This window comes from Lagenorhynchus albirostris, chromosome 8, assembly GCF_949774975.1.
Source record: "Lagenorhynchus albirostris chromosome 8, mLagAlb1.1, whole genome shotgun sequence".
NCBI classification, from domain to species: domain Eukaryota; kingdom Metazoa; phylum Chordata; class Mammalia; order Artiodactyla; family Delphinidae; genus Lagenorhynchus; species Lagenorhynchus albirostris.
Genome location: NC_083102.1, coordinates 11,589,096 through 11,603,719, shown reverse-complemented (window position 1 = coordinate 11,603,719; position 14,624 = coordinate 11,589,096). Strand labels below are relative to the sequence as shown.

General features: G+C 44.9%; 1 long non-coding RNA gene across 2 annotated transcripts; it reads right to left on the bottom strand.

Annotated features, from left to right (window-relative positions):
* Positions 1-701: 701 nt before the first annotated feature.
* LOC132524092 (uncharacterized) lies at positions 702-5,402 on the bottom strand. Of its 2 annotated transcripts, XR_009541791.1 has the most exons (4): positions 5,254-5,402; positions 2,919-3,001; positions 1,720-1,851; positions 702-792 (listed from the first exon to the last, which is right to left on the bottom strand). It is a non-coding gene; the product is annotated as an uncharacterized LOC132524092 (long non-coding RNA). The 2 variants fall into 2 exon arrangements; XR_009541790.1 differs by lacking the exon at positions 702-792 and having other exon boundaries at positions 1,444-1,851.
* Positions 5,403-14,624: the final 9,222 nt, after the last annotated feature.

Genomic DNA, 14,624 nt, shown 5'->3' with positions numbered 1-14,624 from the left:
CAATATTTCATTGCTAAATCTTGTTTTAAGTTTGATATGAACTCAGAATTCAGCCTTGACAGGTAGTCTTGACTAGAAGTGATGTTTGACATTGGAAAAGAGCTGTTGAAAAACGTAGGCATTTTCAAAGATTTTCCAAAAGTCTCTGCACAATTGCTAAGGTATTTGCAGGAGTCTGACTTTCTAGTGTCACTGTACTAAATTTTCCATCCTGTATGACACCATGGACCGTCTTCCACATTATAGGTAAGAATTGATAAAGGAGCACAGAGCAGTGGGAGGTTAGTTCCAGAGTTTGAGATCAATAAACCACTTTGGAAAGTCAGTTGTCAGTGTATCCATCACGGAATTCAGGCCATCAGTTACAGTTCGAGAAACTAATTCTAGCACAGAAAAGAGGACCAGGTAACACTGTGCCGGATAACTGTCTCCATCATGCTGTATAACTACTGTGGACGGCTTTGTAGGAAATACTCAAAGTGTCTGTCAACCCAAAGGGCCAAGTATGTGACAACGATCTTTGCTGCTTAACATAAGCAAAGATTTTTCTTTTTCCTCAGATGATGTGAATGAGTTTGTTTCAACAGTTCAATAATACTCCTTAGCTTCAGCCATGACTAAGCCTCTCAACCTACCTGCCGTGAGGAGACTGCTGTGTTACGTGTCCAATTCATCAAACAGCACCTGGAACACTCTGTGGTCCAAACCCTAGGAGGAGATCCAGCTTACAGGTGGTGAGCTCTGTGTCTGTGATGCATTCCATTTTTAACTTCCAGCAGAAAGCAATTTCTGCTGAATGATGCAAATGAGTAGATGTAAAAGCTGTGTCCTCATGTAACTTACGACATGAAACTTACATTTAATGCAAGTCCAATATGAGCATCATCTATCCCAGGAACATCATCTACATAAAATTGTTTGAAAGTTTCCTCTGTTACAAAAATGAATTTCTTACTCACTTCCTTGTATTGTGCCTGTCATGGGCATGCTGTCCAAAATATTTTCAATCATAAAAATTCTCAGGGCTTCCCTGGTGGCGCAGTGGTTGAGAGTCCGCCTGCCGATGCAGGGGACACGGGTTCATGCCCCGGTCCGGGAAGATCCCACGTGCCGTGGAGTGGCTGGGCCCGTGAGCCACGGCCGCTGAGCCTGCGCGTCTGGAGCCTGTGCTCCGCAACGGGAGAGGCCACAACAGTGAGAGGCCCGCGTACTGCAAAAAAAAAAAAAAAAAATTCTCAAACCCTTGGGGCTTCCCTGGTGGTGCAGTGGTTAAGAATCCGCCTGCCAATGCAGGGGACACCGCAACTAGAGAAAGTTCACGCGCAGCAACAAAGACCCAACGCAGCCAAAAATAAAAATTTTTTAATTAATTAATTAAAAAATACCCCTCAAACCCAGAGTGAATAAATAGAGCTAATTATTACATCTAAATACTACTAAATATGTAACCTCATCAGCTGTAATAGCAAACGTCACAATGTTTAAAACTTTTCACACAATTTATCTTTTCGTTTCCTAGCCATATTTCCAGGACATTGAACAACAGCATTTCCAGTTATGCTTACATTTGCCCGGGCTTCCGTCTTTTCAGGACACACAATTTCCGCTACATTCAAAAGATACTCTGTTACAACTTGCGGTCTGTGAAGACTTTGATGTCCCAGGCAGATTTTTCCCTTAAACACATAACTGCTTATTTTATGAACAACCAGCACAAACCTTGCTGACACTTCAGTTCTCTTGGGAGCGCATTAGGCTTTGATCACATCGCTTCCACATCCCTGGTCTTTGTTCTTACAGCGGTTTATTTCATAGGGCATCTAGGCTGTTTTCTTTAATTACATTTGTCAACTAAGAAAAAACAAAAGGTACAACCTAAAGAGTTATGTTTTATTCAGGGACATTACTGAGGACTATGGACTGGGAGACAGCCTCTCATATAGCTCTGAGGAACTGTTCCAAAGAGGTAAGGGAAGAGCCAGGATATATAGTTTTTGTTGGGGAAAAACAAAAAACAAAAAAACATGTAGCTGAACATCAGAAGATTACTGCTAATCACAAAAAAACAGACATGTCAGGTTAATGATTTTAGTGCTTTTCTACATATGGGAAGATGCAAAAGTCTGGGTCCATTGAAATTATTCCTTTGATAAGCATCTTAAATATCTAGGGCCAGATAGTTTTTTTCACCATCCTGAATTTCCTCTCAGGGCACACAGTGGGGTGGCAACAGTGACTGACGGCTCGATGGTGGGCATAATTCATTGTTTACTGTAATGGCAGGCAACATTCTTTGTTTACTAAAATCCAAGCAATATTTTTTTGTCCCCATATCCTTTCCCAAATAAGCACATAGGAATGGTTTTCAGTTTATAAAGAACATTTGACCCTCTAGGCTTATCTTCTTTTTCCTCCTTTTCACAGAGATATGAGAAATATCTTTGCTTTCCTAACACTATGTAGTAGAAGTGATTTTCACAAGCTCAAATCTCAGTTTTTAAAAATATTTTAATTTTCAACCTCTGGATCTGGTATCCCTCTACCTGGTGGGAGAATTGTCCTCTTAGTTTCCTCCAGGAAGTCAGTCAGTCACTTCCACGAAGATGTTGGGTGGCTTGGTTCCTGTTGCCCCAGAATTGACCCTAGAGCCCACACTATAAACCACACAGGAAAGTACCCTTTACCTGTAGTCATTCTCAACCACCCCCTGCTCCAAATCAGACTTGCAACGGGGAGCTTTGGAGATGCCAATGCTTAGCTTTTCTCCAGAACAATGGCTCAGAATTTTTGAGGGTGGGAGACCTGGGTGTGGATTTTTTTTTTAAGCCCTTCAGGTAATTCAGGCAATTCTGGTATGTAGACAGGGTTAAGAAGGACAGATTAAAGAAAGCAGCCAAGAACTAAGGTTATGTACTTACCCTGAAAGTTTACCAAAATGAGGAAATGCCAGCCCTACTGTAACCAGCCAGGACCCCAACAGCAACCCTCCACCTCGGTCATACTTTTAAAAAGGTGAGGGGAGGGAAAGAAAAGGAGGGTGACATGAGTCATGGGCAGCATGCTGGACAGTGCCACAAAGCCCTCTCGAGGAACTCACTTGTGCTCCTCAGGAGATAGCCAGTACAGGGATGCCTGGCCCCCAGAGGCACCATGGCCAGATGGTGTAGGGGAAGCAGCACCCGCAAGACAGTACATTTACCACAGCAGCCAGTAAAATAATGAGACATCCTCCGGCCCCCCTCTCCACACCAGCACCCTGGAGGAAGAGGAAGGAGAGACCAGTGTCTCAGAGCCTACCCCCTTCCCATCCAACCCAAGCAGATGGGCCTCAGCTCAAACTGTGCTTGGGACAAAGGGAGAAGGTAAGGTTTAAACCAAATATGACACTAACTTGGATTGAATAGTAATAACTAAAAAAGACTAGGAAAGATGCAACCTGCCCAAGATATCACTACGGGATTGAAACCGAGCAGGACCCTGTGGGGTCCCACCGGGTACAAAAACCTTTCCATGTCTCCTGTCTCTTGTTTGTAGAAAAAGGTTTTAGACTCCTAGACCTTTCCTTGAGTTCCAAAGCGCAGATTCAAACAGTTACAACTAGGGAAGTGAGGGAATGCAGAAACAAAGGAAAAGCAAGCCCAACAAAATCTTTTCCATGACGGTTAGCTTAAACTAATGCCTTGATTTATGACCCCAAACTGTGGAGATAATGTCCTGTGGCTTCAACCAGCTGCCTCAAGTGAACTTAAAATTGATGACACCAGGAGGGCTAATTAAGAAATGAAGCTTCTGAACCACCACAAAAGCTCTGAGTAAATAAAAAAATGCTTCAGCCAAAGCTTTTGCTCTCTCCTGGAAAGAAGGGATCGCAAGGCCATGATTTACTAGTTTGCTTTGCAGGCGCTCACAGATCAATCACAATCACCAAGGACACGCCGAGTCACGTGACAGTGCCAGGACGTCTGCAACGGAGGCCTTATCGGGAAGGTGAGATCACAAAGACCCCTTCCCCTTTACCTTTTTTGCCTTTAAAAACCTCGCACCCCAGGGCTTCCCTGGTGGCACAGTGGTTGAGAGTCCGCCTGCCGATGCAGGGGACATGCGTTCGTGCCCCGGTCCGGGAAGATCCCACATGCCGCGGAGCGGCTGGGCCCGTGAGCCATGGCCGCTGAGCCTGCGCGTCTGGAGCCTGTGCTCCGCAACGGGAGAGGCCACAACAGTGAGAGGCCCGCGTACCGCAAAAAAAATAAACAAAAAATAAACCTCGCACCCCAGCCAGCCAACCGGTTGGACTTGAGGAGTTGGCACCTCCTCTACTAATAAACCTTTCTCTGCTCCAAACTCTGTTTCAGTTTGGGCTCACTGCGCATCGGGCACGTGAACTTGGGTTCGACAACAGGATGGGAATAGATTCAACAGCACAGAGCTGAGCGCTATGACTGAAGGGGAAATCTTGTTCATGTTTATCCCCCTCACTGAGTTGACACTGCTCCCTAAACCAATTATTCTTTAGTGTTTTCTCAGTCATAGTAGGCTTGAACCCTAGGATTACAAGATTTTCTTAGGAGTCCTCCTTCCTATCCTCCCGGAGGTGAGGTATCTGTGTTTGGGGATCAAACAGACTTGGAGGGGGCAGGAGGTGGATGTTCCTCTGTCCTTGCACTGGCTTCATCAGAACCCAAGCTGGCAAAGCCTCCTTGGTATGACCGACCACCAGACCCCCTTGGAATCTACTAACTCCCATCTGCAAATTTCCAAACCCTTTTTGCGAACACAAGGAAGATACAGGGATTCTCCCAAGGGTGGATGGGCTGTGGGAGACTCGGGAGCGAGTTTGCAAAGCCCCCTCTGCCACTGACACCTCCACGCAGCCATGAGTGATGGGCCAGGACGTAGGGCCCCTTTCAGAGAGATGCTTACCCTCTCCAACTCTTCCCTCCCACTTCTCTCATTCCTCCCTAACTTGGAAAAGCATTTTCTAGTCTGCATGGTGGTGCTTGAGATAGAAGTGAAAGGAAAATGGTTCCCCAATCACATATTCTTCCAAATCTGTTCTAGCCTACACCTGGACCAAAGTTTTTGAACTTAATAGCTAAGAATTTCAAGCCTTTGGTGTTTGGTTCCACCATGAGAGTCTCCCCAAAATACAGGTGCCTCCATTCTAGCTCCCCAAATGAGAAAGGATCAAAAAATAAACCGGCCCCCCCATCCCTATAAATACGGTGCCTGCCCACACGCCCCCTATGCTTTCACCGCTTAAAATCAGAGATAGGGCTTCCCTGGTGGCGCAGTGGTTGAGAGTCCACCTGCCGATGCAGGGCAAACGGGTTCGTGCCCCGGTCGGGGAGGATCCCACGTGCCGCGGAGCGGCTGGGCCCGTGAGCCATGGCCGCTGCGCCTGCGCGTCCGGAGCCTGTGCTCTACCAAAAAAAAAAAAAATCAGAGATAAACATGAATGAACACCAATAGAAGATGCTACCAAATCAATGGAAATCAATAATTATGGGCAAGAAATTTGGGGAGATGTTATTTATTACAAACTTGTATAAATTGGGACAAAATAAGAAAGGTGAATTCACTGCTTTGTCATACATGAAAGCTGGTGACCAATACTACTCTCCTCTATTAGTAGAAGTAACATAAGTAACATGACTCTCTTACTGAAGATGCGGAATTTGTCAAAGAACCTTGTTTTCTGTCTCTGGCGATTATGAATAAAGTCATTCTTGTACCCGTCTTTGTGTTGAATTTTGCATGAATTTTCATGTCTCTAAACAATGCTTTCTTAACTTGGCAGTATACTGCTTTGTCTGGTGCTATTTTTAAACAAATATGATTTAATCATACAATTTTATAATAAAAATAAATCTCTCACTTAATTTGAAATAAAATTAATTTGCGATTAGGGAAAGCCATTTTATTAGCCTTCCATTTATACGATAACAATTATAATAGGGCAAGCACACGGGCACGAGGCCTCAGGGTCAAGAGGAATTGGTGGATACTATAACACTGAAAAGTCATACATACCTGTTTTAAATGGGCAGCCACTATTCTACTTCAAACAATTCACCACGCAGACCCAATATTGCCAAATCTTCTAATTTTTCAAGAGAAGACAGACTTTTGTGTGTACATATATGCAATCTCCTAAATTTAGATGTTAGCCTATAAGATAAAAATTGATCACTGGTGGACTAATGCTGTCCAACATTAGGCAGTACAAGACAAAACACAACGGCTGGCCAGATTTTGCTTTAGGTTTCCAAATGATAAGAGACCAAGTGAGAAGAAAGGGAAGGGAGAACAAAGTAACAAGAGTGACATGTGCGAGAAGCAGAAAATAGAGAGAAAGAGACCAGACCAGCGAATAGTCTCTTTTGCTTCACTCCTGGGTTTGTGACAATGTACGTGACACCCGTGCCTCGGGCTTTTCCAGTTCTGGGTCACCTCTGGGTAACCAGGGGGGTGGGGCAGGGTACCTGGGAGGGGTTGCTAGACAAGGAAACACTCCTTACTGTTCACTGTCACTCTCCAGAATGAGAACGTCAGCAAGGCCTCAGAAGGCTGGTCACAAAGTGAGACACCCCACCTCCCAGACATCTTGGAACTACAAGTTAGGAGATTGGGTTTTCTTGTATTTGGTATTTTTAAAATCAGAATTACGGATGTAACTGAAAAGAAGGCTACTGATCATATCAAGCTTAAGGGGCTTGTAACTGGTTGTAAGGTCACCAGCAAAGACTAAATTCTGAGTTCCTGGGTCCTCAAGCACATATTTCAGAGAGTCCCTCACCTCTTAAATGGCAAAAAAATCACACACACACACACACTCTCTCTCCCTCTCTCTCTCTCTCTCTCACTCTCCCTCTCTCACATTTGTCCCTTTATAGTTCAGACAACTTGGGACTTACTCAGCTGTAAAGAAAAATGTTTATGAAAACACACTGTTTTGATAGGTTTCCTAAGTGATACCTATTTAGGACTATTTAAGGTTGGCATAACTGTTATAGCAAAACAAATCTGATTTTGACGTTTCATTTCAATTCCTAAAGAATAGAGAAATACACATTTTTTCCAAATACTACATACATCCATACCCACTGAAAAACAGAAAATTGATTTAAAGTCATCATGTCATTAATATGAACCCTGCCAAGAAAATAAACTGTATAATCTCTCTCCGTGCTTATTATAAAGAAATATTATCTCATTGTTTGCAAAAGCGGAAGGCAGCAGAGCGCTAACAAGGGCTTTAAGGATGATAACATCCTTATCAATACTGTATGTTGCCCTACTTTAACCAGATTAAGTTCTCTCCACTCCTCCCTCCCTCCCCCCCCCTTTTTTTTTTCCTTTCTTTCTGTAAAACACACCTAAACTTCCAGAATGGGCCACAATACCCTGTCTTTGAATTGGTTGGACAGAAAACAGAATTCCTAAGGGATCCACTTTGCAAACTCTACACAATACCCTTGTCCCCTGAGAGATGTTGAAAGTTAGTGTGAAGGATTTCTTTACCCGCAAATTCATCCCGGACATCATCCACCACGTGCAGCAGCTAAGGGGATATTGGCTGCCGTGGAAGTCCAGTCTGGAAGGCCCAGTGCAGGGCCAGGTGTCTCAGACCTGGCTGAGTCCTTGCAAATGAGAACTGAACTAGCAGCTGGGGTCAAGCCAAGGGCAGGGATTTGAGAGGCACCAGATCTTCCCACAATCCAGCATCATCTTCCCCTTCTAGTACCTCAGTGTCTGCTAAATTCCACTGTGGTTCCTGCTTTACTGGGAGAGAATTCCGCTGGAATTCTCTTTCATTATTCTCTCTTTTTACTTTGTTCTCCCTTTCCTTTCTTCTCACTTTGTCTCTTATCATTTGGAAACATAAAGCAAAATCTGGCCCGCAGTTGTGTTTTGTCTTGTACTGCCTAATGTTGGACAGCGTTAGTCCACCAGGGATCAAGTTTTATCTTATAGGCCAACATCTACATTATTTTATTTTTGGGCTCCTAAGCATCTATTGAATAAGAGACAAGACACCATAAGTTCAATCAACCAGTTACAAGTCTTGAGTTGAGAGAGGACAGAAACCAAGGGCAGAAATCTGAAGCCATCGGGGCAGGAAAGGAAGAGACGCTGAGGGGGAGGGAGCCTTCCACCCAGCTCCTGTTTCCCTCATCCATCTGGAGAGAAGCGGACTCCTTAGAGGAAGGTGGAGGAATGGAAATTTCTTCCACACTCAGTAGCATGGGTTTGTGGGAAGAGGAAGGGATAAACAAGCTGGGGGGCCAGTCCCCAACGTGTGAAGGCTGGGGGAGCTCTCTGGACCCCTCCTCTAGACCGGAAGGCAGTGCCTTCTACAGGAGAGGTGAAAGATGGGGGGAAACGCCCATCTCTGGGGTCCTCTGCGGGGAGGTCACAGGTTACAGGCAGTTAGACGTTTCTATCAGTGGAAGGAAGACGGAAGCATTCTGGAGCCTGGGACACAGCTCAGGTGGCCCACACAGGGCAGGCCCAGGCAGAAGACAGCAGCCAGCAGTGAGGGGTGGAGAACAGAGCAGCAGGTACTGGGAAAGGGAAGGTGTGAAGGTGCTGAGCACGGAAGACAAACTTGGCCGGTCTCGTTGGGAGAAGCCTCTGGGGATTATCCCTGCAAGCAAGCAACCAAACAGAACATCTTCCCAGAGCTTTCCAGAGGAACTTTCTGGGTGGGACCCTTCACAGTTTGGGGTGCAGTATGGCAGAGGTGCTCTGTGTCTGCAAAGCTAGCCTGTCAACCAGCCTTACTGAGGGGGAAATGGACTTTTTTTTTTTAAGTTTCTGGTTTATCTCTCGTTTGGTCTTCCTCATTGTTTTCAGTAAAGTGTTTAGAGAATGTTCTGCCCTCTCTCAGCTGCATCAGGAGAAAATAAGAGAAAAGTGGTTTTGAAGACAGTTCAAGGAGAAAAAGCATCAATAATCCCCTGGGCTGGGCTTGGTTCGGTGTGGCAGCAGCAGTGAGAGGGGACCTGAGAAAAGAATTCCAAGGTGGAGCATGAATGGAAAAATCTCACGTGGGCAGCAGCTGCGCCCCACTCCCCACCCACAGCCCTCGCCCTGCTGCTCTGCAGTCCCCAGAGTCCAGATGACTTAAGCTTGGGGTCCTGGCTCTGCTCCTTACTGGTGTGTGACGCAGGCATGTTAGTGCATGTCTCTGAACCTCAGTTTCTGTATCTGTAAAATGGGAACAACAATAATAATACCTACCTCCTAGGATTATCTATCTCACCCTAAGAAATGAGTGAGATAAAACACTGTCTGGTCCAGAGTAAGCTCTCAATAAACGTTAGCCATTTATAGTCTGAAGGTAAGGGATGTGAGGTTGAGATGTCTAGGTGTCTAGAATGAGGACATTCAGAGCAGGTCAGATGTGAAAAGCCAGCGCTCAGGTTGGGCCAGATGCACAGAAAGGGCTAGGCCCATACCGGGGGCTCCGGAAAAACACAGTTCAATCTGCAGCAGCTCAGTCACTCCAGCGGGAGGAAGGGAGGGAGAGGGGGTGCCCTGAAGTATTCCGCTCCTGCACCCACTCCGGACAACATCAGAAAGACTCCAGGCTTTATAGCCCCCCTGGCAATTATTCAAGTCCCTATTTTGAACAAAGCAGGGCACTAGGTCAGGGGTCAGCAAACTTTCGGTTGCGGGCCATATAGTAACTATTTTAAGCTCTGTGGGCCACATGCAGTCCCTGTCACAAGTACTCAACTCTTCTACGGTAGCACAAAAGCCACCAGAGGCAACATGTAAGTGAATGGGTCTGGCTGTCCTCCAACAACATTTTATTCACTGGCACTGAAATGTGAATTTCATATAATTTTCACATCATGAAATATTCTCTTGACTTTTTTCAACCATTTAAACATGCAAAAAGCATTCTCAGCTCATAAGCTCTACAAAAACAGGTGGTGGGTCAGATTTGACCCCCAAACCACAGTTTACCAACCCTGCACTTGGTACTTTCTCCAACCCAAGGGGGCATCAAAACCTACCATCAAACCCCACTTATCTTCACCGTAAACCAGAGACACTTATCATGACAGTTTTTGCAATGTTTTGAACATTGCAACTTTCCAAATATGTTTGCCACTTATAATTTCTCCAGGTTTTGTCCACATCTTTGCAATCCCTAAAGCACAACCCTTTAATTTTTTTTTATATCTTTACTGGAGTATAATTGCTTTACAATGTTGTGTCAGTTTCTTCTGTACAACAAAGTGAATCAGCTATATGTATACGTATATCCCCATATCCCCTCCCCCTTGCATCTCCCTCCCTCCCTCCCTCCCTATCCCACCCCTCTAGGTGGTCACAAAGCACTGAGCTGATCTCCCTGTGCTATGCAGCAGCTTCCCACTAGCTATCTATTTTACATTTGGTAGTGTATATATGTCCATGCCACTCTCTCACTTTGTCCCAGCTTCGCCTTCCCCCTCACTCCCGTGTCCTCAAGTCCATTCTCTACGTCTGTGTCTTTATTCCTGCCCTGCCACTAGATTCATCAGTACGGTTTTTTTTTTTTTAGATTCCATATATGTGTGTTAGCATCCAGTATTTGTTTTTCTCTTTCTGACTTACTTCACTCTGTATGACAGACTCTAGGTCCATCCACCTCACTACAAATAACTCAATTTCGTTTCTTTTTATGGCTGAGTAATATTCCATTGTATATATGTGCCACATGTTCTTCATCCATTCATCTGTCGATGGACACGTAGGTTGCTTCCATGTCCTGGCTATTGTAAATAGAGCTTCCATGAACATTGTGGTAGATGACTGGTTTTTTTGTTTGTTTTTAAACAGAGAACAGGAGTATTTATTTATTTTTAAAGTTATTTATTTATTTATTTTTGGCTGCATTGGGTCTTCATTTCGGTGCGAGGGCTTTCTCTAGTTGTGGCAAGCGGGGGCCACTCTTCATTGCAGTGCACAGGCCTCTCACTATCGCGGCCTCTCTTGTTGCGGAGCACAGGCTCCAGACGCACAGGCTCAGTAGTTGTGGCTCATGGGCCTAGTTGCTCCGCAGCATGTGGGATCCTCCCAGACCAGGGCTCGAACCCGTGTCCCTGCATTAGCAGGCAGATTCTCAACCACTGCGCCACCAGGGAAGCCCCAGATGACTCTTTTTGATTTATGGTTTTCTCAGGGTATATGCCCAGTAGTGGGATTGCTGCGTTGTATGGTAGTTCTATTTTTAGTTTTTTAAGGAACTTCCATACTGTTCTCCATATTGGCTGTATCAATTTACATTCCCACCAACAGTGCAGGGAAACTTTTAATTCTTTGTGAAAAACAAACAGACATCTAATGCCCTGGTCCCCTCTCTGCCACCACCATGATTCTGTTAAGGACACACACACAGTCTCCAAGTGAGTTTTTATCTAAAGCTTTGAGAGATACCACCCTGAAGCTATTCAATCGATAACAAGGAGTAAAGACTGGCAAACCAGTCCCTACAGGGTCCCTGGGAATGTTTTGTTTTGTTTTGTTTTGTTTTGTTTGCGGTACGCAGGCCTCTCACTGCTGTGGCCTCTCCCGTTGCGGAGCACAGGCTCCGGACGCGCAGGCTCAGCGGCCATGGCTCACGGGTCCAGCCGTTCCGCGGCACGTGGGATCTTCCCGGACCGGGGCACAAACCCGCGTCCCCCACATCGGCAGGCGGACTCTCAACCACTGCACCACCAGGGGAGCCCCCAACCCCTTTTAAAATGCTCTATTCTTGGCTTCAGAATCTGTTCAGCTGCCTGTTTTTTCTCCTGTTTCCTTATCCATCAACACCTTTCAAACACAGAAGTCACTCACAATTTGTACACTTCATCTGCTGCCAACGCTAAAGCGACCAGCCATCCAGATTTCAAAACTGAAATTTCCACATCTCAGAACAACGTTCGGATCCGGGCAAACCAGAACAGTTGGTCACCCTATAGCATCACCCAAATGACTGAGGCGATATTCAGATTTCAAGTGTTACCTTCCAACTGCAGTCATGCTATTCTCTCCAGTGCCCTTCCTTTACAAGCAGATATGCACACACTTGAACTTTGCACATGCACATACATTCCACCTTCTTAAAATCCTCCAATGGGTTCCCGTTACCCACAGGTCTTCAGATTGGCACGCAAAGCCCTGCAAACTGCATCTCAGGCCTACTTTTTCTGACAGATCTTGATGCTTTATTTCATTCACTCTACGGAATATAATCACTTACAAGGGCTTGGTTCTCTTTTTAAATCTTAATTATGGAAAATTTCCAACATACAGAAAAGAGAAGAAATATACAAGGATCCTCTATGTATTAAGCCTCAAGTACTGTCAACATTTTGTCAGTACCATCTATTGAAAGCTTTTTTTTTTTTCCTTTTGTGGTACACGGGCCTCTCACTGATGTGGCCTCTCCCGTTGCGGAGCACAGGCAACGGACCTGTGTCCGAACCTGTGTCCCCTGCATCGGCAGGTGGACTCTCAACCACTGCGCCACCAGGGAAGCCCCATCTATTGAAAGTTTTGAGTAGGGTTATTCTATGATTCAAATATTTCTAGTAGCTTTAGCCCAAAGGATTCTGTGGGTTCTAAAGTCGAAAACTGTAGCAACGTTGTGTCACTTCCCCTAAACGCCGTGAACATCCTCAGTCTGTGATCTGTTTGGCTTCAGATCGCCACACGTGTGTTCTCTGAATTTTCGCTCTTCCAATTCTACTTTGCCTGTTTCAACAATGGTTAAGTAGGCCCTGCTGTATTTAGCTTAAGTTCCTCTAAAAATGGTTCTGCTTGTTCTTCCTGACTCCTCTGTCTCTTTGGCCATTTGTGATGCAACACAGACCCTGCAACTATTCTGTTTTCCCTTCTCATAAAGCAGTTGAACAATTTCACATTACTCTTCAATATGTCTGTCTTCATTTGAAGGAGTTCTACATCAGTCATAAACTACCCGTTTCTGTTCTCATATAAAAAATCAAGAAGAAAAGTCTTAAGATCTCTTTATACCCCCCTGCCCCCGCCAAACTAGGTTTTAATTACTTTCCAAATCTCTTTTCCAGTTTTCTCAAAGAAAGCTTAGTGCTGCAATGTGTGCCTTCTCAGACATTTTCACCTAGGGTGTATAGGCAAATTGGTTCTCGGGAGAAGAAAGAAGGAAAGAAAGCCAGAAAGAAAGAAAGAAGAAAGAAAGAGAGAAAGAGAGAGAGAAAGAAAGAAAGAAAGAAAGAAAGAAAGAAAGAAAGCAAGGAAGGAAGAAAGAAAGAAAAAGAGAGAAAGAAGGAAAGAAAGAAGGAAAGAAGGAGAGAAAGAAAGGAAGGAAGAAAGAGAGAAAGAAGGAAAGAAAGAAGGAAAGGAGAGAAAGAAAGGAAAGAAAGAAAGGAAGAAAGAGAAAAAGAGAGAAAGAAAGAGAGAGAGAGAAAGAAGAAAGGAAAGAAAGAAAGAAAGAAAAAGGAAGGAAGGAAGAAAGAAAGGGAGAGAGAAGAAGGAAAGAAGGAGGGAAGGGAAGGAGAGAGGGAGGGAGGAGGGAAGGAAGGAAAAGAAAAAGAAAGAAATCCCTAATGTGTAGAATTTTCTGATTTCCATTGGGTAAATTCTCCCACCATGATGGACTTTGAACTACCAAGGAGATGTCAGTGGATGGATCGCGGGGAAGAGATGCACACCATCTACGCCCTCTTGGCGGTAGGAGCCAATTACAGCCCTGCACTCCCTCTTCCTCTCGGGAAAAATAGCAGAAAGATTGTACCTACTGATTCCAGAGCTACACAGTCCAGATATTAACACAGTAGTACCTCTGTGACGTTGGGCAAGGTGCCTAACTCCTCTGAGCCTCAGTTTCTTCATCTTTAAAATAAGGATAATAACATGTCTGTCTCATGGGGTTACTGTCGTAACGTGCAAAATTCTTAGAATAGTGCCTAACATACTGCAGCCACTGTACAGTAACGCATTTCCTGTTACTACTTGGGACTGAAAATCAAATGGTGTTGTATAAATTTATTGCCACTAGATGGCACCCTCCTCATTTCTGTAGCAAAAACCCTTTCCGCAGAGGTATTCGCAATTCGATACGGAAACAAGTCATTAATTCAATCATAGGAATGAACTGACAAAAATGTTCCCCTTTCATCTCCCAGTTTAAGCTTCATATTTTCCTCTGAAAATCCATTAGGAACCCAGCTATTGACCCTTGAGTGTAGCCACCTCTAAAACTCTAGGCAAGACTTCCCCGGTGGTGCAGTGGTTAAGAATCCGCCTGCCAATGCAGGGGACACGGGTTCGAGCCCTGGTCCGCGAAAATCCCACACGCCGCGCCACAACTACTGAGCCTGCGCTCTAGAGCCCGCGAGCCACAACTACTGAAGCCCAAGTGCCTAGAGCCTGTGCTCCGCAACAAGAGAAGCCACGGCAATGAGAAGCCTGCGCACTGAAACGAAGAGTAGCCCCCGCTCTCTGCAACTAGAGAAAGCCCGTGCGCAGCAACAAAGACCCAACGCAGCCAAAAATAATAATAATAAATTTAAATGAATAAATTTATATTAAAAAAACAACTCTAGGCAGAAGCTATTAATATTTTCAATCTTATAAGAAATCAAACCAAAGTCGCAGTTGTC